This window comes from Ursus americanus, chromosome 34, assembly GCF_024610735.1.
Source record: "Ursus americanus isolate L20-20 chromosome 34, mUrsAme1.1.p, whole genome shotgun sequence".
Lineage (NCBI taxonomy): Eukaryota > Metazoa > Chordata > Mammalia > Carnivora > Ursidae > Ursus > Ursus americanus.
In genome coordinates this window covers 9,997,925-10,010,000 of record NC_142160.1, presented here as the reverse complement: position 1 = coordinate 10,010,000, position 12,076 = coordinate 9,997,925, and the positions used below count along the sequence as shown (strand labels likewise).

The 12,076-nt window shown below is 42.6% G+C and overlaps 1 protein-coding gene across 6 annotated transcripts in view; it reads left to right on the top strand.

Moving 5' to 3' along the window:
- DOCK8 (dedicator of cytokinesis 8) overlaps window positions 1-12,076 on the top strand; it is a 318,437-nt gene that overhangs the window by 3,372 nt on the left and 302,989 nt on the right. The gene's annotated exons all lie outside the window — the stretch shown is intronic.

Genomic DNA, 12,076 nt, shown 5'->3' with positions numbered 1-12,076 from the left:
TTAATTTCATAAAAGCGTCACGTAGTCATCTTCATTTCAGTGTAATTGTTTTTTTTATTTTTTTTATTTTTTAAAGATTTTATTTATTAATTTGACAGAGAGAGACAGCCAGCGAGAGAGGGAACACAAGCAGGGGGAGTGGGAGAGGAAGAAGCAGGTTCCTAGCGGAGGAGCCTGATGTGGGGCTCGATCCCAGAACGTTGGGATCACGCCCTGAGCCGAAGGCAGACGCTTAACAACTGTGCCACCCAGGCGCCCCCATTTCAGTGTAATTGTTGCTGACTTCCTGTGCACGAAAGAAAGACTAGGCCGAGTTAAGATATTCATGATAATGTTTGCATTTGGGTTTTCAGACACCACTGCTTTAAATGTCATAATACAGTCCTTGTATGAGCACCAAGTCTGATCAACTACCTTTCTTTCTTACTAGCAGTTAGTGCTTTCACAGATTATAAAAATTATTACTAATATTCTGAAAATTCACTAAGCGGAATCTTGGTTTCTTTCACACCCAGAATAGATATAGAATTTGTCACGTATTAAAGTAAAATAGGGACTCTGGGAGCAAAAGTCAGAAGGCGGAAAAAACATAAGTGATCTTCTGGACACTCAGGACTAAAAGGAATAAATAATAATAGCTTATGTTTATAACGTGGCTCCTGTATGGCAGTCTAAATCTTTGCACGTTTTAACTTATTTACACCTATGAAGTATGAACAATTATTACCTCCATTTTACACATGGAGAAACTGAGCACAGAGAAGTCCTAAAAATTGTCCAAAGTCACAAATAGCTAACAAAGGGCAGAGCTGGGATTCAAATACAGGCAACCTGGCTTCAAAATCCTCTCCTTTAATCTCTATACCATGCTGTCATCTCAGGTTTATTTAAAGATAATAGTAAAATAAATAATGTTTATTGACTGCTCACCATGTGCCCAGCATTGCACTAAGAACTTTATATATTTACATTGCATTGTTGTAGAAAAGGGACAGAATGTTAACCAAATTAATCATCATTACGGAGTGATTTTGTGGAAGATAAAAGCAAGGAGCTGAGAAAACAGATTGCATTCAAGAGTCCCAACAATTTTGGGCATAAGGACCAGAACAAGATGAAGGTTTAGAGATCTTCCTGAGAAGCAGGCACTATTTTGTCTATGGAGTTAACGTAGGCATAGAAGTTTATGTATAAATGTGTGTCGGCAGTGAAACAGTGCTGTTCTTTAGTAGTGACGGCAGAGCGGGATGTTGGTGCTTTCTGGAACTGCTTGATTTGTCGGACATGTTCTAGACCAATGACCAATAGACGAGGCTTTAGGCAATCAAACTCAGGATTTTGGTCTTTCACATTCATTTCTTCCAGAGTCTTGGGACAGCTCCACTTGAACTTTGGGCATCAAGTGCAAATGAAAGAACCTTCTGCCAGGGTGGAATTTTCTTCATTTGGAGTTCTCTGAGCTCTGACAGTTCACATGCATGTGCGGGGCTAATGTTCTCTTCTACATGGAAGATAGGTGTATAATTGCATCATATGGTTACCTGTGGAAAGCAAATATAATTGCATCATGTGTTACCTGGGGAGAGAGGTGGAGCTCAAGGGACCAGGTCTCCCATCTCAGCTCCCCAGACAGAGCTAGTGATGGAATGGGGTGATGTTATCAGTTCCCCATCTTTCCATCCTCTTTAACAGAGACCTTGAGGAGGCAGGGATGTGAGGCTCAGACTTCTTGCTGAAGAAGGCTAAGAAACAAGAGCCCTTAGTTCTTTTCTGTGGCAAATGATCAGGTGCTTATTCATGTTTTGGTCAATAAGAATGGGTTAAAGCAACAAAATGTACTACCGCTGTTCCCCACAAGTGTCTAGTCTAATGTACTGGCAACTAGCAGCCACAGGGGTTCTCTAGGGTCTAGGGAAATGCACGTGTTTATATGGTTGTGATACGTGTGGTCCCTCTGCTTCTGGAGTTCCCACTGTAATGGTACAGTTGGCTGTTTGGACAACTTGGGGACACACAGAATAAAAACAGGCTAATATCTCTGAAAGTATTTATGGAGGCATCTGTATGCAGGGGTTCGGTGAGACCAAACAAATTGGTAAAGTTGGCATAGGGTATTGTGTCCCACTGCATTCAGATCAAATGCAGAACTAAAAAAGCAGGGTTCGTGATGGCAGAAACAGAGTTTCCCGTGCCCTCTGTTCTTTTCATCCATGTTTGACACAAGAAATAGGAAGCAAGTAAGCAAAAATGTCGACCACCCGTAAATTACAGCTGTTAACATTTGCTTGTATATCCTTTCATTTTTACAAAAATAAGATCGTGTTGTGCATGCCGCTTTAAGGTTTTTATTAAAAATAGGTTTTTATTATAAAAATACCACGAACAACTCTCCATGTCAATCAGTGTAGATCTACATTATAATTTACACAAGACTCTGTAAAATTGCATTGATTGTATATACAGTGATTTAATGAATTCATTTTCTGTTATTGTGCCTCCAGAGAGTTTCCAGTTTTTCACTGTAACGTACAGAGCTTGATGGAATGCCTTATACATACATCTTGATTTGTTAGTCCACATGCTACCTTAAAAATTTCTGGGAGTCGCATTGCCTGGCCAAAGGAAAGAAACATTTTTCAAGCTTTTGATACACATGGCCAAATGGTCTCCCAGAAAAGTTACACCTATTTATGCTTCTATCAGCCGCCCTGAGAGTGATCATTTCCGCACATTCACACCCCCGCTGGGTTTTATCATTCTTTTAAATCTTTATTCGCAAGCTTGACCCCTGCTCTTAAATGTCTCTTACCTCTTCCTGTTTAGCTTCTCTGCCAGATCCCTGCATGACCTCTGAAGTCATGCTTCGGAGATTAAAACGGTCATACATTTCTTCTTTTTGCTTTGCCTGATATACAGCTAAAGATGGTGGTAACATCCATCTTCCTTGCTTTCTGCCTTCGCTGATTGAGTAGGTGGGTTAATGATAAAGGTAGATTATTCTAGCAACTTCGTTCTTTTTTGATCCTCTTTTAGACTCTGGTTGTCACACTTTCACTCAGTTTTTACTTTCACAATCTAATATAACCTACCTATCCTTTGCATAAACTCTTGCTCTTTGAAGTGAAATGGCATGTAGGGAATCTCTCACGATCAAGATCCAGATGACGTAATTCACTGTGTTTTCCCTTGGATCCGGGACTTCTTTCATACTTTTTGGGTCCCTCTGGCTCTGGGATTGGATTTATGTTTATACACCATGCTAGTGTCACTCTGCTCGGAAACCTTGAGAGGCTTCAAAATCGCTCTTATCATTCAAAGGATAAAATTTATTGATCTTCCTATGTAAGAGGTCAAAGATAAAAATAGCTAACAGTTTACCTAATGGTATTCAGGCTAGACTGGAACTAGATGAGGAAATGCAGAGCTGTAAAGTAATCAACTTCATTCTCCCACCTGTTGACTTTCTGGTGTGTGGATGAGTTCGGAGGCTTGCAAATCCTAGGCTCATAAGTTTTTGAATGTATTCATGAGTACACTCCAGCTAATGAGGGTTTCTCTGTTCTAAGCACTGCACCAGGTCCTGGAAATACAAAGACAAGAAATCGTGGCCTTGCCTGCAAGGAGCAAGGACATTAACCCAAGATCGTAGACTGGGAAAGGAGGGAGCCTGCTTTTGCCTCCTAGCCCTGCCTTTTGGGGCATTGTGCCTTTAAAGTGGTCCTTTGGCTTCGTTTTGATTATTCTAAGGATCATAGCAGTATCCAGAACATTCCTGGAGATCCTTTTAGAATTGCTCTCAGAGCTTGGAGTCCATTTATTTTAAAAAATAAGCTCAGTGACATGAAATCTTTTTCCCTTGAGGGAGAATCTGCTTTTTCTTCTTACTTGGGAAGTTTCAAAAATATGGTAAATACAGATAGATGGTAACAGGGCAGGTACCTGAGGGCCTGCTGAAAAGAATGAACCAATGTGAACATTCGGTCACTTTTTTTTTTTTTAAAGTGGGCTCCACAAGGGACTCCATCTCATGACCCTGAGATCATGACCTGAGCTGAGACCAAGAGTCAGGTGCTTACCCGACTGAACCCCCAGGTGCCCCAATATTTGGTCACTTTTGTCTTAGATATTTCTAAATGAAAAAAGAGAACATTACAGATAAATTTGAAGTCCTCGTGTTCCGCTCTCCCATCCTCTTCTTTCCTTCCTCCTTCAGAGTCCGCACTGCCACCAAGTTGTACTTTCGGTATATGTGTGTGTGTGTGTGTGTGTATGTGTGCGCACACATATCCATAAATGATATATTGTATGGTTTCTGGAATAAGCCAAAGTTATGAGCATTTAACCAAGTCTGTTAAATTAGGTAATATCAGTTTGAGCTAATGAATAGATATGACTGTAAAATCACGGCGCCAGTTTTTTAGCGGCCTTTTCGAGTAGCTCTGAAAGCAGTTGCCAAGAAGAGCTCTGAAGATGATTTCAGGAAGACAGCTCTGTCAGAATAGACTACATGCACTTCTTGTGTGAAATTATACATATATATAAAAACAACAACCAACAACAGGTATTTAGATGTGTACAATCTGGTCATGCTTTTTTTGATCACTCCTTACATTACAGTCACATTACTCATTTCCTGGAAAAGCCAGGAAATTTAAAAAACAATTTTTTTTGTCTCTATGAGATGAATGTATCCATGATTTGCATTTGACTTGAGATAAGGAGTTAAGTTGATAACATGTTTATTTTTAAATAATATGTTTCTTTTTTTAAGATTTTATTTATTTATTTGAGAGAGAGCGAGAGAGCATGAGTGGGGTTAGGGGCAGAGGGAGAAGGAGAAGCAGACTGCCTGCCAAGCAGGGAGCCCGACATGGGGCTCGATCCCAGGACCCCAAGATTATGACCTGAACTGAAGGCAGACACTTAACCAACTTAGCCCCCAGGCGCCCCAATAATATGATTTTTAAAGGATAACATAAAGATTCTGTCTCATTGCCTGGACATTTGATTAGAGAAAGTATGTAGATTAGCAAAAGAGGGTACGGCGTTTGCTGAGAAGTACGTGGCTCCTCTGGGGTGGGTGTAACTGAATGGTCAGGCTGGATTCTCCCCTGTTTGAAAAGGGAGATGTAGTTCCCTGTTGCACCAGACCTCGCCTGAGAAAAAGTGGGAAGAATGGCCCCAGATAGCAGCTCTATCCTGCAAATCTCTACTTTGCCTTGCTGTGACACAGGGCGGCGGTCAACACACAGCAAACCCCTTCTGTGGTAGAAGCGCTTGAGCTGTCTGCATTTGGTTCTTGGAGCTGTACTTGAGAACTCAAGAGAAGTTGAGCTCTCACCAAGAAGATACCCCGCCCCCCGGGGTCCCGGGTCATTAGGGAGTCCAACCAGAGCTGCCTTGGGGGTGCCAGTCACCAGACAGTGATTTACACCAGCATGACCATCCACTTTCCCTTATGCTTGCAGAAAAAGTCAGGCTCAAAGTCCACTAAAAATGTACCTTCTCCTGCTATTTCACACCAGTGTGGTTTCAAGGCAGCGGTGGCCATCTGTTCTCTGCGGGAACAAGATTGTCGCCTCCCTGTTGTCGTTCTCAGTGGTTTGCTTCACCTACTAGTGTTGTCCTCTATCGTTCCAGATCACTGCCTGCTCTCACAGTATCCCTTTAGAAGGGGTATCCAACTTAACCTGTTGCATATTGCTCCCTAGCCAATCACTTACTCAACTCACAAGAATTTTTTTGATTGCCTATAACTTTCTCTAGGCAATATGAGAGGGGAAAAAACACGAACAAGTATCTGCCCCCCCGCCCCGAATTCAGTGAGAATGAACAGATTGACATAAGAGAACATAGGAGATGGAGTTTGTGTGGCTGGGTGAGGGTTAGGGCAGGAGTGTTGACAGAACCCGGGGTGGGGTGGGGGGAATTCCACCAGCCCTGGAAGGGGTTCGGCCAGGCCCCAAGGCACAGGGAGGGGAGCGACAGATGAAACTGGTATAATGGGAAGAGTTGCTAGCCATGTGGGGGGAGTTCTGTGTGATGGATTAGTAGGGAGCTGCAGTCATCCCTATTGTGAGGTGATGAGGTCTGGGATTAGGCTGAGGTCACGAGAAGGGAATGAAAGGGGACTGTGTCCACAGAAGCACCTCAGTAATTGTTCATTCGCTCATGTCAGGAACATTGACTATAGCCTGCTGTGTGCCTGGCAGTGTTCTAAGCGTCAAGGATAGAGCCATGAGCAAGACAGACAAGGTTCTTGTTCTAAAAGCAGTCATTTTCCAGGGGCGCCTGGGTGGCCTGGTTGGTTAAGTGATTGACTCTTGATTTCAGCTTGGGTTGTGAACTCAGGGTCATGAGATCGAGCCTTGCATCAGCTCTGCGCTCAGCACAGAGTCTGCGTGAGATTCTCTTTCCCTCCCCTCTGCCTCTCCCCCCACTCCTGTGCTCGCTGTCTGTCTAAATAAAATAAATAAAAACTGCGATAAAAAAAAAGTCATTTTCCAGTGGGAAGATAATAAAGTAAGCCAGGAAAGAAGCAAGGAAATATCAGATAAAATAAGTGCTATGCGGAGAATGTACAAGGGCCATGTGGAGAGTGTGGATACGTCAGAAGAATTGACAAGGAAGGCATCCCTGATTGGGTCGGTGCCTGGGGCCAGGACCAGGCGGGGGAATTAGCAAGTACTGTGGCTGGAGTAAGTCTGGTGCGTTAGAAGAAAAGAACGAGCCTGCGTGTCTGGAGGAGAGTGGATGAAGGGAGAGTGGTAGAGATGAGGAGAAAAGTCGGTGGCAACCAAATCCTTACAAGCCGTGGGAAAAGTTTAATTATTACTCCAGTGCAATGGGAAGGTTTCTGGAACAGAGGCATGACTCAATTGACTTTTGGGTTTAAAAGTGCACTCTGGCTTCCCCACAGAGAAGCAAAGAGTGGAAGCAAGGAGAACAGCTGGGAGGTAGTCAGGTTCCAGGGGACCGATGGTGGTGGCAGCTGGGACTGCAGGGGAGAGGGACAGTCAGGTCTGAGGTACATCTTGGAGACTGAGCAAATGGATTAGATGTGGGCTGGGGACAGTGGGAGAAAAAGAGAAATCACCATGTCTCTGGGGTTGGAGTTATGGGTGGAGATTGATGTTTTTCACAGGGATTGAAAAGACTGGATGAGGAGCAGGCTTTTAGGGTGAATCAGGAGTTTGGTTGGGGGCGTATTAATTCTGAGATGCATATTAGAAATGCAAATGGAATTTCCTACTGTGTAGAAAATGTAGTAGGAGGAATTTCCTACTATGCAGTTTTATTTAGGAATCTGAGACGCAGGAGAGAGGTCAGAGCTGGATATTTAAATTTGCAAGTCATTACCATGATATTTTTCAAAATGAAAGAAAACAAAATATTGAAATGATCTTGATAAGGTTTTGACAGATACAAAGCTATATGTATGGTATGAAATCATTCTTATTGAAAAATAAATATGTATAAGTCTCCCTGTAGAGATAATGGATCAGTACATATGATAAGGAGGGGACCAGAAGGACACATGCGGACACGTTATCAGTGTTCTACCTGGGTAGTTATATTATTCATGATTTTTGTTTCCTGGCATGTGAAGCATGTGAATGTACATATGTATGTATGTATATTTTCCAAATTTTCTTTAAATTTCTGTAATTGGGAAAGGTGAGATTTATAAAAGAGATAACACCAAGATTTCCATTCTGGGGAAACTGGATAAAGATGGTGCCGAGGAGTAATTATGAAAACCTGGAATCCGAGTAAATTTTGGGAGGGTGACTTGGTACTTCTTTTGTAGAGTTTTTGTTTAAGAGAACGTAGTAGGCTGCACATTGATGTATAGTTAGCTCTCCTTCCCTGTGAGATTTTACTTTTCACCTTATTGAAGGTGATGTGGTCGCTTTGAGGTGAAACTTTAAGAGCCAGCCTGGCCTTTGCCATGTCATTTTTTCCCTATTCTGTACAATCAGCAATGTTCCAGATAGGTCTGTAGCCTGAGTCTTAGGGTGGATGATTAGGGCAGGGTCCCACTTGCTCTCTGGAGGTCTTTGTTTTTATACGCCACTAAGATTTTTGGATTATTTGTTATCACAGCATAACCAAGCCTTACTCTGATTGATACAGAGAAGCATAAAATATACAACATTTCTATGGGGTAGCTTGAGATAGAGGCTTGGAGCTTGAATGACAGGTCAGGATGGAACATATTAATTAGGAAGTCATCAATGAAGGTGGGAAAGTGTAGCGGAAAGAGGAAAATAATGGGACTGGGGCATGAGCCAATGCCAGTTGGTCTAAGAGGGAAAAGCTGCAAAAAGAGAAGAAGAATAATTTGGCCCAGATGTGGCAGATGGGGTAGTGCTAGAAAAGCGAGCTCACAGGGCAATTAGAAAGGTCAGGGGACAAAGAAAGAGCCATTGGATTTGCCTTGCTGGTGGTCAGTGTAAAGGTCTGAAACAGCAGTTTGAGTGGAGTTGTGGGAAAGGAAGTCAGATTTCATAGGGTTATGGGGGGAGTCAGTGCAGAGGAAATAGAGGAAGCTGGTAGAGACCACTCCTTTAAAAAGTTTGGATGAGGCAGAAGAGAAAGTGGGACATCGGTAACCAGAATGTTCTAACAAAGCTTTGACTTTTACACAGACTTGACACGCCATGCTGGACAGAGCATGCTCTGACCTGAGAGGGAAAGTGCACGTATGTTTTGTTCCCATAAAATAAGTCTTCCACGTGGGTAAAGATAAGACCCACTACTGTCTGATATATAACAGATTTTGCTTTGTGCCACCACTGAGACCCTGAACAAGAAATAAAATATTCTGTTTATCTATTTTCTTCCGAGGAGATTCTTTCTTTTTTTTTTTTTAATAATGATTTTTTATTATATTATGTTAGTCACCATACAGTACATCCCCGGTTTTCGATGTAAGGCTCGATGATTCATTAGTTGTGTATAACACCCAGTGCACCGTGCAGTACGTGCCCTCTTTACTACCCATCACCGGTCTATCCCATTCCCCCACCCCCCTCCCCTCTGAAGTCCTCAGTTTGTTTCTCATAGTCCATAGTCTCTCATGTTTCATTCCCCCTTCTGATTACCCCCCCTTTCTTTATCCCTTTCTTCCCCTACTGATCATCCTAGTTCTTATGTTCCATAGATGAGAGAAATCATATGATAGTTGTCTTTCTCTGCTTGACTTATTTCACTTAGCATTATCTCCTCCAGTGCCGTCCATGTTGTAGCAAATGTTGAGAACTCGTTCTTTCTGATTGCTGAGTAATAGTCCATTGTATATATGGACCACAACTTCTTAATCCAGTCATCTGTTGAAGGGCATTTCCGAGGAGATTCTGAACCTGTCCTTGGACACTGTCATGTATTATCTTTCAGAACGGGTGATCCTTTCTATTTTATTATCCTTATGTTTATCTTTATGTGTTTGAAGTACAAAAATTATAGGAAGGAGTACCAGTATCAGTTATACTTTGCTACTTAACAAACCACCTGTTGTGGGTTGAATTATGTCTCTCCCCAGAGATTCCTAAGCCCTGACGCCCGCGAATGCTCCTCTGGTCTTGGAAAGAGGGTCTTTGCAGATGTAAGTTAAGATGAGGTCATACTGCATTAAAGTGGGCCCTAAATCTAATCAGTGGCATCCTTATAAGAAGAGCCACAGAGCCATGGACACACACAGAGAAGAGGCCACGTGAAGACAGAGGCAGAGACTGGAGTTATACCACCACAAACCAGGGAACACGAAGTGTGCCAGCAACCACCAGAAGATAGAGAGGCAAGGAAGGATTCTTCCCTAGAGCCATCAGAGCTGGAGCATGGTCCTGCCGACACCTTGATTTTGGACTTCCGGCTTCCAGAACAGTGAGAGAATAAGCACCACTAGGTCTGTGGTAATGTGTTATGGCAGCCTAGGAAACTAATATGTTACCCCAAAGCTTATTGACTTAAAGCAACAGCAGTTTATTATTTCTCATGATTCTGTGGGCTGGCATTTCGGGTTGGGCTCAGTGGGGCAGTTCTGCTGGTCTTGCCATGGTCATTCATGTGGCTGCAATTATCCGATGGCTCGATTGAAATGGAATGTCTACGATAGCCTTACTCACAAGTTTGGGGCCTTGATGCTGCTGTCCCTCTTCACGTGGTCCCTTATCCTCCAGGAGTCTAGCTTGGTATTTTTTTCTGTGGTCGAGGGAAATTTCTAAGAGGAGGAGGGTGGAAGCCACAAGGCTCCTTAAGGCTTAATTTAGACCTTATACAACATTCCTTCCACCACATTCATTGGTTAAAACAAGTTGCAAGGCAACCGAGCTTTAACGGGTAGGGAAATAGACCCACTCTATCGATGGGAGGAGCTGCAGAATATTTGGCCATTTTAATCTCTTACAGCACCGAAGAAAGAAAGGAATCATATCCCACTTTAAACTTCATGGATTTAAGCAAAAGGTCTTGTCATTCCCTGCTCAGATCATAATACCCATTTTACTGGCAGGGAAACTGAGAACAGATTAAATGGACTCCTTCAAAGTTACCAATGAGTCATGCTTTGTGAGACACCTTTTTGGCCCATGGAAGTCAGCTATATATCTGGAAGAGCTAATCACAGTCCTGCCTGGAGGCAGGTGAATGAACTTAATAACTTCTTGGGTTTCTCTTAAATCCCATAATTACATTGATGGAGCCGAGATGGCAGAGCTGTCTGGTCCAGAGACGAAGCAACAATGTGAGGATATTATGGAGACAAGATGTTTGGAAATTGCTATGTGTCACTCCAAGAGCAGAATTTGAGGCTGAATTAAATGACTAGAAATTCTGAATGACAGCCTTGCTGGATAAAGGATCCTTGGCTGCATGTTTTTCTCTGAAAGAGCTTTAAAAATGCCCCCCCAACCCTTTCTCTCATTCCAGGTCTGTGTAGACAGGTCTGACGTAATTCTGATACCTTTGCCTTGGTACGTGAGAAATTTCTTTGCCCTGGCTGCTTTCAATACTGTATCCTTGGATCTAATATTTGTGAATTGCACTATGACGTGACGTGGTGTAGGTTTGTCGTGGTTGAGCTTGGGAGGGGTCCTCTCTGCCTCTTGGACACGAATGTTTGTTTCCTTTGCTAGATTAGGGAAGTTTTCAGCTACAATTTGTTCAAATATCTCTTCTAGACCTCTGTTTTTCTCCACCCCCTTGGGGATGCCAATGATTCTGACGTTGGAACGTTTCATTGAGTCAGTAATCTCCCGTAACCTACATTCTTGAGAATGGATTTTTTTTAGTCCAAATTCTATTTTAGCTTTCTCTTCTACTAACCCATCCTCCAATTTGCTGATACGTTCTTCTGCCTCATTCACCTTGGCCGTCAGAGCCTCTAGTTTTGACTGCATTTGGCTCATAGAATTTTTAATTTCTGCCAGATTCGCTCTCATTTCCGCCCTTAGAGATTCTATACTTTCATTAACATTTTCGTTAATACTTTTTTCAAGTCTGCACATCATTTTGATCATTGTTACTCTGAATTCCATTTCTGATAATTTGGTTATATCCATATCCATTAGTTCTGTGGCAGAGGCCACAGACTCATTGTCTTTTCTTTGCTGGGGGGATTTCTCCTTCTCGTCATTCTGATGAGGAGAGGTTGCAGGGTTGTCCAGAGCCCAAACTTACCCCAAAGATACAGATGTAGTGAAGAGAAGGGCCATATGCATCCATATGTTCATAGCAGCATTGTCCACAATAGCTAAATCGTGGAAGGAACCGAGATGCCCTTCAAGAGATGACTGGATTAAGAAGTTGTGGTCCATATATACAATGGAATCTTACTCAGCTATCAGAAAGAACAAGTTCTCAACATTTGCTGCAACATGGATGGCACTGGAGGAGATAATGCTAAGTGAAATAAGTCAAGCAGAGAAAGACAACTATCATATGATTTCTCTCATCTATGGAACATAAGAACTAGGAAGATCAGTAGGGGAAGAAAGGGATAAAGAAAGGGGGGGTAATCAGAAGGGGGAATGAAACATGAGAGACTATGGACTCTGAGAAACAAACTGAGGGCTTC